This window comes from Myxine glutinosa, chromosome 5 (assembly GCF_964187855.1).
Source record: "Myxine glutinosa chromosome 5, kmMyxGlut1.1, whole genome shotgun sequence".
NCBI lineage: Eukaryota > Metazoa > Chordata > Myxini > Myxiniformes > Myxinidae > Myxine > Myxine glutinosa.
The window spans coordinates 66910955-66925507 of record NC_136265.1 but is presented as its reverse complement, the minus strand read 5'-3'; the positions used below and the strand labels follow the sequence as shown (position 1 = coordinate 66925507).

Genomic DNA, 14553 nt, shown 5'->3' with positions numbered 1-14553 from the left:
TCGGGGCGGGACCGAATGAGGGCGGCAGGGGAGCAGACGGTAAGCGCGAGCCGCCAATCAGCGCTCAGAGGGTGTGGCGGCAGGACTGCGTCACAGGGCGTGGTTGGAAGTTTTGAGAGGGTTCGAGAAGGTTCAGGGTGTATCAATATAAGCCGTTGCACAAAGCCCCCAGGAGGACTCGCGAGCAGTAAGAGGAGAGCGCGTAAAGAGTTGGCACCAAGGACTCGCGAGCAGTAAGAGGAGCGCGCCTGAGTTGTTGGCACCCAGGACTCGCGAGCAGCGGGATTGAAGAGAGCAGTACGAGGACTGAGTTGGCATTGAGTGGAGAAAGACGCGCATGAACCAGGATACGCGCTCGTATAAAGTAACGCTCGGTTGAGCTTGAAGCCGAGCCGCATACAGTGCATTAAGTTACGCGAGTGATAACGCGCGGTGTAACCGCCAGCCGCGCCGAGAGGCGCGTATTTTCCTTCCGACCTTATCTGCTGCCTTTTGTTCGGGAGACGCGCTACGAGGATCCTTCCACCGCCTGCGTGTCTTCTTCGCGGGACGTGCTGGGACCGTGGAGAGCCGGACGGGGCCGTTCCTGAACGACCACCTTGACGCGGTTGGCCTGAACATCAACCTGCCTGCAATTCACTGTGTGAGTGTGACGGGCCCGAGTCTGGGCGTTAAGGATAAGACTGATTAAGTGCTGCTCTGTGTCTCTGCGTCTACCGATCATTGTACATACGTGTGGGAATAATAATAAAACCTGTGTTCTTCCTTTCCATTCGATCGTTCTCGTGATTTCCTCATTGGCTAAGCGTGGTACGAGTAGAACCGCTCGAATCGGGTTCCACTACTAAAAACTGTACGGACCACGTGGTACTCAATCCGCTCGGTGTACCCAAATCACATGTGGCTCGTGCGAGGCTTGCTTCCCCGCTTCTGTGGCGGCGCAGGGATTTAGGTACGAGCGAGACTTGGCCCCGAAACCCTACCTTGCGTTTGCCCGGAAGACACGTTTCAAGTCTCTCGGTTCCGCCAAGCCCAGCAAGAACAAGGGGCTTAATCCCCCCCTTGGTAAGGGTAAGTAGGGCGGCGGAGAAACGTAACAATATATATATATATATATATATATATATATATATATACATATATATATATATATATATATATATATATACATATATATACATATATACATATATATACATATATATATATATATATATATATATATATATATATATATATATATATATATATATATATATATATATATATATATATATATATACAGTGAAACCTTGACTTACGAGTGCACCAACTTACGAGTTTTCCGAGATACGAGCCGTCGCTCGGGTGGTTTATTGCTTTGAGATGCGAGCCGAGATCTGAGTTACGAGCTTAAGCCACCCGCCACCAGGTGGGTTCCGGTCACGTGGTTATCTTGCCGTGCAAGCATGTCTGCCGTATATAGCTGCTGCTTTGTTTTCGCATTTTGGTTATTTTGGAAAATTTCTTAGTTTTAACCATGGGTCCTAAGAAATTGAGTGCCAAGGGCAGTACTGAGAAGAAGAAGAGGATGATGTGCTTGGATATAAAACACGCAATCGTCGAAAAACATGAGCGAGGTGTGCATGTTGTCGACTTGGCGAGGCAGTACGATCGAAACATTTTGAAAGGGAGGAAGAAACAAACCTCGTTGGACAGGTTTTTATTGAAACGCCCTGCAAGTGAAAGCGAGGAAAGTGTGGCGAAAAAGGCAAAAGCCATCTCCTCCACCTCCGCCAGCATCTTCGTCTGATCTTCAAGGTAAATACACTTAATAAAACCAGTTTATTTCTTTACATTGTGGCGGACACGGAAGCTCACTGGCGTGGTGACATCATTCCGCGCACCGAGTGGGCGGCGGTCACGCCGAGGGGTAGGCGTGGCCTCAGGATATACACCGGGCGCGCAGCCTGGACCGGAGCGCGCCAGTGTTACAGTGAGCTCTTGAATAAAGACTCTTACAAATTACCGCGTTGTCCGCTTCCTCCTTGTTTACAAGCAGCGCGCGTAACGCCGCTTATTATGTACAGTATATACGAGGTCGTGCTTGTTTATACATTATTTGTTATTTATAAAGTACATTTTTCTTATTTAAAAACACGTAACAAAAAAAATTGGTGTGGTTTTTTGGGGGCTGGAACGGATTAATAGCATTTCAATGCATTTTAATGGGGAAATTTAATTTGAGAAACGAGCAAATTGAGTTACGAGCTCGGTCACAGAACGAATTAAACTCGTAAGTCAAGGTTTCACTGTATATATATATATATATATATATATATATATATATATATATATATATATATATATATATATATATATATATATATATATATATATATATATATATATATATATATATATATATATATATATATATATATATATATATATATATATATATATATATATATATATATATATATATATATATAGTTACGGTCCGCGGTTAAGGATGTTATGTTTGCCGAGTGGAGGCACAGCGACCTAACAGTTTCCCCGATTCACCCAAACGTTGGCCAGATCGCGCCACAGCTATTCAATGAAGAAAAGACAAAAACGACGGATGTGAAGAAAAGGAATAAGAAGACGAAAAAAAGGTTGAAAATACTACTAAATTTATTTACTATTTACAGGGTCAAAATAACCAAGGAGAAGGAAAGATAAGAAAATAATTTACAGAAGCTTTTAGAGACACAGTGAAAATACTAGCTTATCTAACAGGCTTAACTTATTCCCAGGGACAAGACAAAAGACAGACTATGAACACACTTACACGGGGAATGATGATAGGAATGGCAGGTGGGTAGCTGGAGGGAGAGGGAGGTCCAACGGGTCCTGCAGCATGATCGGCGCGTTGGGCAGCCGCCGTTCCTTCGCGGCCCTGCTCCAAACTGCCGTCCAGGCCCCACGCTGCTGTGGCTGCAGTTTCTGTGGCTCAAGCTGCTGGGGATGCAGTTTCGGTGGCTCAAGCTGCTGTGGATGCAACCGCCACTCTTGTCATGGACCTCTCTTTGTCATGGCCCTCTTTGTCATGGACCTCTCTTTGTCATGGACCTCTCTTTGTCATGGACCTCTCTTTGTCATGGACCTCTCTTGTCATGGACCTCTCTACGCAGCTCTTCACTCTTGCGCCCGCGCTTTTATAACGGCTCCGGCGATTAAGCCGCCGGCCTTCAGGACACGCCCATCGGTGTGCTCACCTCGGCCATGGTTGGTCGCGCGACCCTCTGGCTCCGCCCTTGATGACGATGGGCGGGCACGCCTTTCTTTCCCGACCCGAGCACATGTTCAATGGCGGCTTTGGAGGGGATGTAATTGCCAAATTGAGGCTTGGCCATGACGAAAGGGGAAATGGAGGTTTTTGGGAATGGGAATGAAGAATGAAGGGAATCTATCTTTTTCACTTGGTGCAATGGAGTGTCATTTTAATGGAAGACAAGGCCTTACCCTAAAACACATAATAAGGATATAAGCTACTGAACAAGGGTATTATAGTGTCCTTCAATGTATGCTTTATGGAATTAACTACCGGAACGCCCTTTGACCTTTACACAACACTGGAGGCAGGAGGGGCCAGAATCAAGCAATGATAATAATACACACAATAAAAAAAAATACAATCCTTATAGCCGCAACACTGCACCCTCCTCCTCTTAGGCACCGCCCGGGCCTATAACTTTAACTTAGTGTGACACGTAGGTGTAGTTCCCTCTACTTTTAACCTGACCCTGAGTGTGACAGTTTTAAAACATAAATACAGATGTCCCGCTGCTCCATTGCACCCTACCTAACAGACTCACGCCCACAGCTAACCAAATTGCGGAATGGTCTTCAAACTATACATTGACGGTGGGGAGCATTATTTACAATGACGCTATTTTATTTACAAAATGTAACCCAGGACCTGTGATTGTTCTTTCTGGGGGGGGAGACAGTCTGCTCTGCATCAATGCACCATGAAAGCACCCAAAACGCACTAATACACCCTCAAGCACCAATCGGTGCAGTCACCACAGTTCATCAATAAAAATAAATCAACAACCCCTAACCCTGCAGGTGGTCTCTTGCTCTTCGGCTCCCTCTGCTGGCTATTATTATTTCTTCCAGTTGTTGTCATTTTCTTTTGCTGGCGGCCTATTTGTGATAATAAAAGTGCACCCAACGTGTCCATTTTATTTATTTATGGCCCACCATGCCGACTAGTGTATGGTTCACCTGTGGGGCATCGGTGCCCTGTGGCCAAGGTCCGCCAGCAAGATTTCGGGCCTTCATGGCCGGTTCCAGCAGAGGGGCCATGCCCCAACCCATGGGGTCCATAAGTGGTGCTCGGCCACAGACATGTGGTCCATAATGTGGTGCATCGATGCAGACAGCTGGTTCTGGGAGTTCCGGGCGCACAATGGCGGACTCACGCACGCTCCCCTCGGCGCCCAGTGGCGCACAGGTCATGTGGGAGACAAAAGGGGGGAGGACAGATGAGCGAGGGGTAAGGTCACAAGGGTACACATCAATAAGGCAATGCAAGGTGAAGTGCGTACGGAGAGCGAAGTGAGAAAAGCTCGTCCCTACCGTACGTCACCCCCCCTGTCACCTACACTACCCTTGCCCTTTCCCCATATTTACAAAAGCTACACATTCACAAATTCGTCGCTACTGTCACGTCTTCCCCATATTACTTCCATTCCAAATTCGTCACCACAATCCCTCTACTTCAAAATTTGCCATCACCCAATTCATCATCAATCCTCATAAGGAGGAAGAGATGGAACATCAAGCACAATGTCACACCCACGTCATGATGCGTCTCACATTCCAAACATTTGCACATTAAAATAATAAAAACAACCTGGCATGGTGTGGAGGTACGTGTCACCTCAGGTGAGTGGATGCAGATGGTGCAAGGAGATTTCAATCCTAACTATCCTCTAAATGACATTAACACACTTTACACTACCCGGGGTCTTTCCCTGCCAATCCATTGGCCAACTTACACTATGGGTTCTAAAAACCAATTCCCATTGACCAAACTGTGGTGCTTCTCAATTTGGGGTCTCACTCCCCCGATTCATCTCCCGGTGCCCTTGCACAATTTCTGGGCTGGGGCGTGGAGCTCTCCCAGCAGGTCTACCCACCTGCACACCTCCACCACTGCAGTTGCCACCCAAGCTTACCTGCTCCTTACCTAACCTATCTAACTGGGGAAGGCCCCTCCAGGCTATGTCACCCCTCGGTGCCCTCTGGCACTGGGCTACCCGGGTCCGTCCTCCGGATCCTTGGGCCCCATCCACAACAACTCTACCGGCTCCCAGAGCCCACCTGCGGCCTCACCTGGCCGACATCCTCACAGTGGTGGAGTGCCCAAACCAACTACACACACTAACAGGCTACACGCCCAGCCATTTCCACAACACTAATGCACCCATCCAAATACCATTCTGTCACCCGCACCACAGATGCCAATATCCAACCACAATTTACCTATACCCTCTACCTAACACTTACACTACCCGCCCCGGGTATTCGTGATGGGGGTCCATCCTTCCCCCATTCACACCTTCGCACCATCCACTCCACTCCGCAGTTTCCATCCTACTCACTCCACGACCATCCATTCCAATACTCCATATACTCCAGACCATTTATTCCATACAACCATTCTCCATTCACCTGTTGTTGCACACCTGTGCAATCTTACATGATGCCACCTGCACCCTCCTTCCTTCCTGGACCATTTGGTCAACACAACACACATCACCATCACTCCCTCACACACTGCTCCATCCACCTGTCCAGTTGCACACCTGTGCAATCACACCTGTTCCTCACACACTTTTCACAATACACTTCTGAATACACTTCCAACACTCACATGGCATCATCTGAACTACCTGGTACCCTGCTAACTTAGTGCTCCCCGTCTTCCCTTTAAACTAAGCACATACCACGTCATTATCATCCACACTACCCTCTCTGCGTCCCCACTACAGGTGTCATTGTCACTACCTAATCTTAATGTCACCTAAGGTCATCTTCTAGGTCCCTACACATTATCCAAACCCTCCCGGGCTAGTTTACACTGCCATAAACCCCATAACTCTAGTGCTCCTTTGCCCCCTGCTGTGAGGGATGACAGAGTTGCCATCCCACCACATCGGGCATCTCCCACTACCAATTTTGCACACCAAATTCCAACCAATCAAAAACTGGCCAATTACTTCCAATTCTATTCACTTTTCTAAATTTCGGATCAAAACACTATCAGTATCATCATCATCATCACAGTCCGCTATATCCTAGCCTCGGTGCGTCATGACATCATTAAACTCGGCTTCGCACAGCCGAGCAATGAAGTCGGGTGGTTTGGTCGCCTGCAGGTTGAATCCGTCCGGCTTTCGGTTCAAGGGAGGTGGTTTGGTCGGGCCGAGATTCCACGCACCATCTCGGCGCGGTACCTTGCAGTCCCGGGCCCGATGGCTCAATCTCCCCCGTTCGGAACCCCGTCCCCACAAGGGGGCACCGTTCCGCTTCCTCCCACTCGCCCTTGAACCAGACCGGTCGCCTGGCCCGACAAGGCCCGGACTCGACCGTGCGGGGCGTGGCCAAGCCCGAATCGGCAACGACGCTTCGAAGAGAAGCGACGCAGCTTCGATCCGCGCCTGGCCTGGCATCCAACAAAGCACACCGCGCCCCGAGTGCTCGCATCGGCTATCCGTCGCCCTAACCGCTAACCCGGTTACCGTCGATGCTTCACCTGCATGCTCACACGCATACGCTACCCCTTTCACCCTCACAAAACCCGGCGTTCCAACGCCGTCCGTACATTCCACCAACGCACTCCCTGTTACACACCACACCTCTCGCGCACACTCACCTTTCGCACACTCTTTTAACACACCTCGCGCACCGTCTTGCGCACTCTCCCTCGGTACGTACTCCGTACCACTCACCATGGGCGTGCACTCTGGCATCCACCTACTAACGCGCTCACATGGGCTCTCCCACACCCGCGCCATGACCAACTCAGGTGTGCTTCCTCGCACACCCTCAACCGTTCCAAGCGTGCATTCTCGCACCCGCTCCACCACCAACTCACTCTCCGGGTCACTCTCACCCTCGCACGTACACTCCGTATCGCTCTCACTCCCTGTGTCACACTCCGTACACCCCGATGTGCATTCTCGCTCGCACTCGGTATCACACTCGCGCTTCGTAACACGCTCCCCCTTGACGCACACTTTTTTTTCACACGCGTGCCATTTCCACTCACACGGGACCCTTTACCAACGCCCGGGTGCCATATCGATCCCAATCGCGTGACTATTCTCTTCGCGCCAAACCCCCTTCTACAAAATCTACCCGCACAATATACAGCACGACTCACCTGGGGGATCCTTTTCTCTAAGCGCACCTGCAAACTCTTTATTTGGTTAGTGAGCACATCATCATGATTTGAGCAGGGACTTTGTACATATTCCATCTTTTCCTCCCGCCGCGAGTGGTTTTCTAAGTCCTCGGTCTCTTCAATTTCAATGCCCACTTCCACTTTTTCTTTACTCACCTCGACGACCGTTGGCTTTAATAAAATTCCCTCTACCTCATCGGTCGCCGGCTTTTCCAAACCCCGTGTCGCGATTTCTACCCCCGTCATTGTACCCGCGCTTTTCTCCGCTTCGTTCAACCAGTGCTTCTCGACCCGCGTTACCTCGTCGTGCACCCCTGGGACCCTTTCGCCTGACTCGCGGTCTCTGTCCCTCTGCTCCCTTTCCTCCCTATCGGCCCTCATTTCGCCCGATATTGCTTCCATTTTATCACTCAATTTTTTAAGACCGTCATTCTCCCGTTTCATTCCCGCCATGATTTGGGCCATAACAAATCGCATGTACTCCGGCATCTCTGGCTCGGCTGCCGCGACCACGGCGCCGCTAAATTTGGTGCCGCAATAACCATGCAGCTGTATGGGACGCCTTGCTGGCGGTTCTCCACTGATGATATGAAGGTCGCATAGTGACTGATATAAAAACCGAAAGGGTCACAGAGTTACAAGGGCGAAACCAGGTCGGTAACTGTGAGTTTTGCATGCACTTGTGACAGTATCTGTATTTATAATCCGTAATGACGCACTGCTAGATGGTTCCTCTGGAACTTTGCAGGCAAGGCGGACGTGCATGGCGATGACGTCATGTTGTCCGCTCATTAGGTTGGTGAACCAGATTACAGATACCATAATTAGTAACTCCCAACCGCAACCAGGTCGACTCCATATGATGAGTGGATACCAGAGATAACGTCACCGCGTGGCAGGCGGTGCGTATCGCTCCCAGCAAGGTGCAGCAGCAGCTGTATGGGACACCTTGCTGGCGGTTCTCCATTGATGATATGAAGGTCGCATAGTGACTGATATAAAAACCGAAAGGGTCACAGAGTTACAAGTGTATGGAAAAAGCCTCACTGCGTTGCCCTGATGAAGCCCCAACAAGGGCGAAACCAGGTCGGTAACTGTGAGTTTTGCATGCACTTGTGACAGTATCTGTATTTATAATCCGTAATGACGCACTGCTAGATGGTTCCTCTGGAACTTTGCAGGCAAGGCGGACGTGCATGGCGATGACGTCATGTTGTCCGCTCATTAGGTTGGTGAACCAGATTACAGATACCATAATTAGTAACTCCCAACCGCAACCAGGTCGACTCCATATGATGAGTGGATACCAGAGATAACGTCACCGCGTGGCAGGCGGTGCGTATCGCTCCCAGCAAGGTGCAGCAGCAGCTGTATGGGACACCTTGCTGGCGGTTCTCCATTGATGATATGAAGGTCGCATAGTGACTGATATAAAAACCGAAAGGGTCACAGAGTTACAAGTGTATGGAAAAAGCCTCACTGCGTTGCCCTGATGAAGCCCCAACAAGGGCGAAACCAGGTCGGTAACTGTGAGTTTTGCATGCACTTGTGACAGTATCTGTATTTATAATCCGTAATGATGCACTGCTAGATGGTTCCTCTGGAGCTTTGCAGGCAAGGCGGACGTGCATGGCGATGACGTCATGTTGTCCGCTCATTAGGTTGGAGAACCAGATTACAGATACCATTATTATATATATATATATATATATATATATATATATATACAAATATATATGTGTGTTTGTGTGCATATATGTGTGCGTATGTGTGTGTTTTGTTTTTTTGTTTTTTGAGTACAAGATCGAGGCTCGTGAAAGAGCCAACATGAATCACACAAAAAGTCAAACCGACACAGAAAACACAAAATAAAGGGAGCGGTAGACAAGATGGGGAGAGATGGGGCGCCTCCAATGCCCCAGGCCTGCATTAGTGTTATGAATGAAGAATGAAGCTTTTCCCAAAAAACCTGAATTAAAATTTTCATATTTTTGTCACTGAATTATTTGTAACCAAGTTATCGGAGCATATAATGAGGCTCATATCAAGAAAATAATGATATAACATAGTAGTACAACAACATTTATGCGGGACCTCGAAGGCCCCAGGCCTGCATTCGTGTCGGATTTTCAGGTTGAAAGTGAAGAATGAAGATTTTCCCACTAACCTGAATGAAGATTTTCCCACTAACCTGAATGAAATTTTCATATTTTTGTCACTGAATTATTTGTAACCAAGTTATAGGAGCATATGAGGCTCATATCAAGAAAATAATGATATAACATAGAAGTACGACAACATTTATGCGGGACCTCAAAGGCCCCAGGCCTGCATTTGTGTCGGATTTTCAGGTTAAAAGTGAAGAATGAAGATTTTCCCACGAGCCTGAATGAATTTTTTTTTTTAATTGTCACTGAATTTTGTGTAACAACATGAAAGTCGGTAAAAATGAGGCTCATTCCAAAAAACAATTGTACAGCATATTTTTTGCAACAATAAAAAAAATATTGTGGGCCTCCGAGGCCCAATCACTGCATCCAAGGATTAAATTTCTCGGGAAAGCGATGTTGCGCCTCGCACTTCAATCGACTATAAAATTTGGACACCCTGGTACTACGATTATCTCCCACTTGACAAGAGAAAGACAATCAGGAAAAAAGATTTGATTGCGAAAGCCGAGCGCAATTTGCACCCAGCGGGTGTCAAACTCACAACCTTCGGACACCGAGTGTCCACTAGGTTTGAATCCCACTCTCCTGACACCAGTTGTGACGTGACTACCCTTGGTGAACACCACAGGGTAACACGAATGACCAAACGAGCTTAATGCATTCAGTTCAATGGCGGAGTTAATACATTCATTCAGAACAACAGAACCTTCAGAACATTTATAAGGCTTCTCTCCTGTGTGTATTAGTTGATGTGTTAGTAAAGTTGATGAACGATTGAAATCCTTGCTGCACGCAGGACATTTATAAGGCTTCTCTCATGTGTGTATCATTTTATGTGATTTTAAATTTGATGAACAAGCAAAATCCTTGCTGCACACAGGACATTTATAAGGCTTCTCTCCTGTTTGTGTTCTTTGATGTGTTTGTAAATTTGATGAACAAGCAAAATCCTTGCTACACACAGGACATTTATAAGGCTTCTCTCATGTGTGTATCATTTTATGTGATTTTAAATTTGATGAACAAGCAAAATCCTTGCTGCACACAGGACATTTATAAGGCTTCTCTCCTGTGTGGGTTCTTTGATGTGTTTGTAAATTTGATGAACAAGCAAAATCCTTGCTGCACACAGGACATTTATAAGGCTTCTCTCCTGTGTGAGTTCTTTGATGTGTTTGTAAATGTGATGACTGAGCAAAATCCTTGCCACACACAGGACATTTATAAGGCTTCTCTCCTGTGTGAGTTCTTTGATGTGTTTGTAAATATGATGAACAAGCAAAATCCTTGCTGCACACAGGACATTTATAAGGCTTCTCTCCTGTGTGTGTTCTTTGATGTGTTTGTAAATGTGATGAATGAGCAAAATCCTTGCCACACACAGGACATTTATAAGGCTTCTCTCCTGTGTGAGTTCTTTGATGTGTTTGTAAATCTGATGAACGAGCAAAATCCTTGCTGCACACAGGACATTTATAAGGCTTCTCTCCTGTGTGAGTTCTTTGATGTGTTTGTAAATGTGATGAATGAGCAAAATCCTTGCCACACACAGGACATTTATAAGGCTTCTCTCCTGTGTGAGTTCTTTGATGTGTTTGTAAATGTGATGAACGAGTGAAATCCTTGCAACACACAGGACATTTATAAGGCTTCTCTCCTGTGTGAGTTCTTTGATGTGTTTGTAAATGTGATGAATGAGCAAAATCCTTGCCACACACAGGACATTTATAAGGCTTCTCTCCTGTGTGTGTTCTTTGATGTGTTTGTAAATCTGATGAACGAGTGAAATCCTTGCTGCACACAGGACATTCATAAGGCTTCTCTCCGATGTGTAATACTTCATGTCTTTGTAAATTTGATAACCAAGAAAATTCCTTGCTGCACACATTGCACTTGTATGGCGTCCCCCGTCTGTGTATTGCTTGACATCTCTTTGAAGACTTTAATGAGATAAATGTTTTCTTGCAAACAGAACACTTGTGCAGCTTCTCGTTCCTTTCAATTTTCTTGAATGTCGAACTACAATTGTTCTTAGTCAATACACTGCTATAGTTGTTGACTTCCTGAGAAAAAGTCTGTGTCATGTTCTGATTGAAAGAAACTTCACTGTCAAACAATTGCGAACTTGACTGAGAATAAAAAACCAATTTCAATTGATTCTCTGCAAAGACAATTCAAAAAACCATCAATACATCACAATTGCTGTGAAACATCATCATTTTAAAAAGCAGAATGAATCGTACTCCATTACCATTTAAAACTTGTCTTTTGTCTCTGCTCATCTGTCATGAGGCGGACCCGAAAGTAAAGGATCAATGTTTAAGGTCCCGTGACGAGAATGTTTTGAGATTTAGAGGTGGTTTCCATATAAATGAAGGGTGCTGAACAAAATGGGTGGTAGTTATCCTTTCAAGATTGCTAACTTTTCTGGCTCCGTGCCATAAACCAATATAGCTGCCGCCAGAATATAAATTGGCCCTAACGTACCATACGTGGTTCATGTGTTTTTTCATCCATTTTATAATTAATGGATGTCAGGGAATACATTTTTACAAGAAAATAATATTTATATTTAAAGTAAATGTCGAAATCCCAAGAAGGCTGGCAAAATCCAAGATTAGCACTAAAATCTCTCTCACTCTCCTTTTCCCTCCTTCACCCTTCCTCTCCCTCCCTCCTCTGTGGTTGCCCTGAATTTGAGAAGGTGGGGGTACACCATCCCATATGTGGGGGATCTATTGGTCGCTCTTACGAGATCATCGGCTGTCTCCATGCCGCAGGCTTGTTCAACACAGAACTGAACTGTCTGGGGTATGCAACAACAACAAAAACAACAACGTGCTGGCTGATGTATGGCTTTGTTGATACAGTGACAGCAACAAGACAAAAAAAAAAACCCAACAACAAGCCATTGAATCAGAAGTTTACCGCCGTGGATGTACCCTCTTTTACACCACCTCATTTAACACGTCAAACTAGTTATTCATGCCCGTAGTTTTGTCCTTCATGATGTCCTTAAAAACAGTATGTTTTGTGTTTGGAAGGATTTAAAATTTTGTTTGATTGGCAGACTAACACAGGCTAAAGTAATTCCTATATGGCAAGTGTGAATGCACGCTCAAGACAAGACTCCGTCAAATTTAGAGCCAACACGTCTTCACGATGTTGAAACCAAAGCATTCAGAATCATTGGAATCTCCCGCGATGAAGCTAACTCCAAGGGCCTCTCACTCACTCACCGCAGGCAGGTTGGTGGTCTTTCCGTCTTCTACCGACTCCTCTCTGGCCTTGCCCCCCCAGCTCTCTCTGGGCTCTGTCCCGCAAATATTCCTACAGGTCGCACAAGATCTGCCTGCAACCCTCGTATGGTTAAACTGCCAAAATCAAGACTCTCTGCTCACCTTCAATCCTTCATTCCTCTTTTCTCCCTCCTCGGGAACAAACTCCCTCACTCTCTTCAATCGCACTCCACCCTCCAGGTCTTTAAAACAGCTGTTCACCACCATCTCTTATCTTCCCCCATCCAAAACCTTGATCTTTTCTATCCCCGCTAATTTCACCCCAATTCCACTTTTTTGAAATACCAACTTCTGTCCTGGAAATCCTTGTGTTTTATACTTCTCCCACCTCCCCCCCCCCCCCCTTCCCACGCTTCCTCCCCCCAAGCCCTCTCCCTCCCACACATCTCCCTGCTCTTAAATGTTGTGTGCTCTCAAGTGTTGTGTGCTTCCCCTTCTCTTGTCTTCCGCTCCCTCTTTTTATATATTTTGTTTGTCTGGTTGATTTGTTTGTGAAGTAAATGTCAGCTCTTTCACGAGCCTCGATTCAGCATACAAAAAACAAACAAACAAAAAAAAACAAAAAACAAAAACACTGCTAAGCTGCACGTGTCGTGGCAATGATTAGGGGCACCCAAATATCCCCCACCTTCGACGTTAGAATACTGAGTATTGGCCTCTCGCGATACCCTCCCAATCCTCTGGGGGGGGGGGCAGTGTAAGACCATACATGATAATTCCACTTCCCGCCAGAAGACCTCCCTCGGAGATCTATCGCAGCCAAGGTCGGCACATTGGATTCCTTGCACACTAAAAATGAAATATTATGTCCTCCCTGTGGCCTCCCCCCATCCCCCCCCCCCCCACCCCCGAGGCTCCTCACTGTCTGGACCACCTCTTTGATCCCCCAGTATGGGATGAGGGTAGGGGGACATGGGGGGAACCATGTATAATAACCGGCTTGACGGTGAGAACTGCAAGATTTTCGGTGGATGGCCTCGAGGCGCTTCCTTGTGCATTGTACGCATCACGACTTGCTTCTTGCTAATGTGGGTCGTGCTGCCGTGCGCTGCCGTCCTGGACCGGAAAATATTCCGTGCACGTTTATTAATAATTTAGATAATAAACCTCTTGTACCACAGTTCCAAATGCCTCCAGGGGTTCTTCTTGCGGTAAGGGGGACGGCTGATCGCTGCCCCCACACACGTTCATATTCCGATTCGTGTTGTGCGATATTCAAAATATGAAATTAAAAGGAAAGTATGTAGTTCCTCAAACACAGACTGACAGTGACATTTCTCAGACAGATTGAGTGAACCAATATTGTGTCACCCCACTTTCCGCTACGCACGCAAGATAAAAGGAAACGTCCCAATAAGCCGAGGATGTCTTCGTTGAATGATCTTATGACAAGGGTCATGCTTAATTATTTTTTTTGAGGTCTTTTCGGGCCACCAAAAGAGATTTTATTTTTTGGGGCCCACCAGCATTTTTGGTGGCCCGACCATACATTATTTGCTGATGAATCAAACTTCGTAAAAATCAATATCCATGTTTAAATTACTATTTCTCACGACATCGAGAGATCAAATTTCAGTGCCTTTCATACCAGCAACCTCACAACTCACAATCACAGAACACTCCTGAAAGCTATTCAATC

General features: G+C 46.5%; 1 pseudogene; it reads right to left on the bottom strand.

Annotated features, from left to right (window-relative positions):
• Positions 1-9972: 9972 nt before the first annotated feature.
• On the bottom strand, positions 9973-11699 carry LOC144892113 (uncharacterized; annotated as a pseudogene).
• Between the last annotated feature and the right edge of the window lie 2854 nt (positions 11700-14553).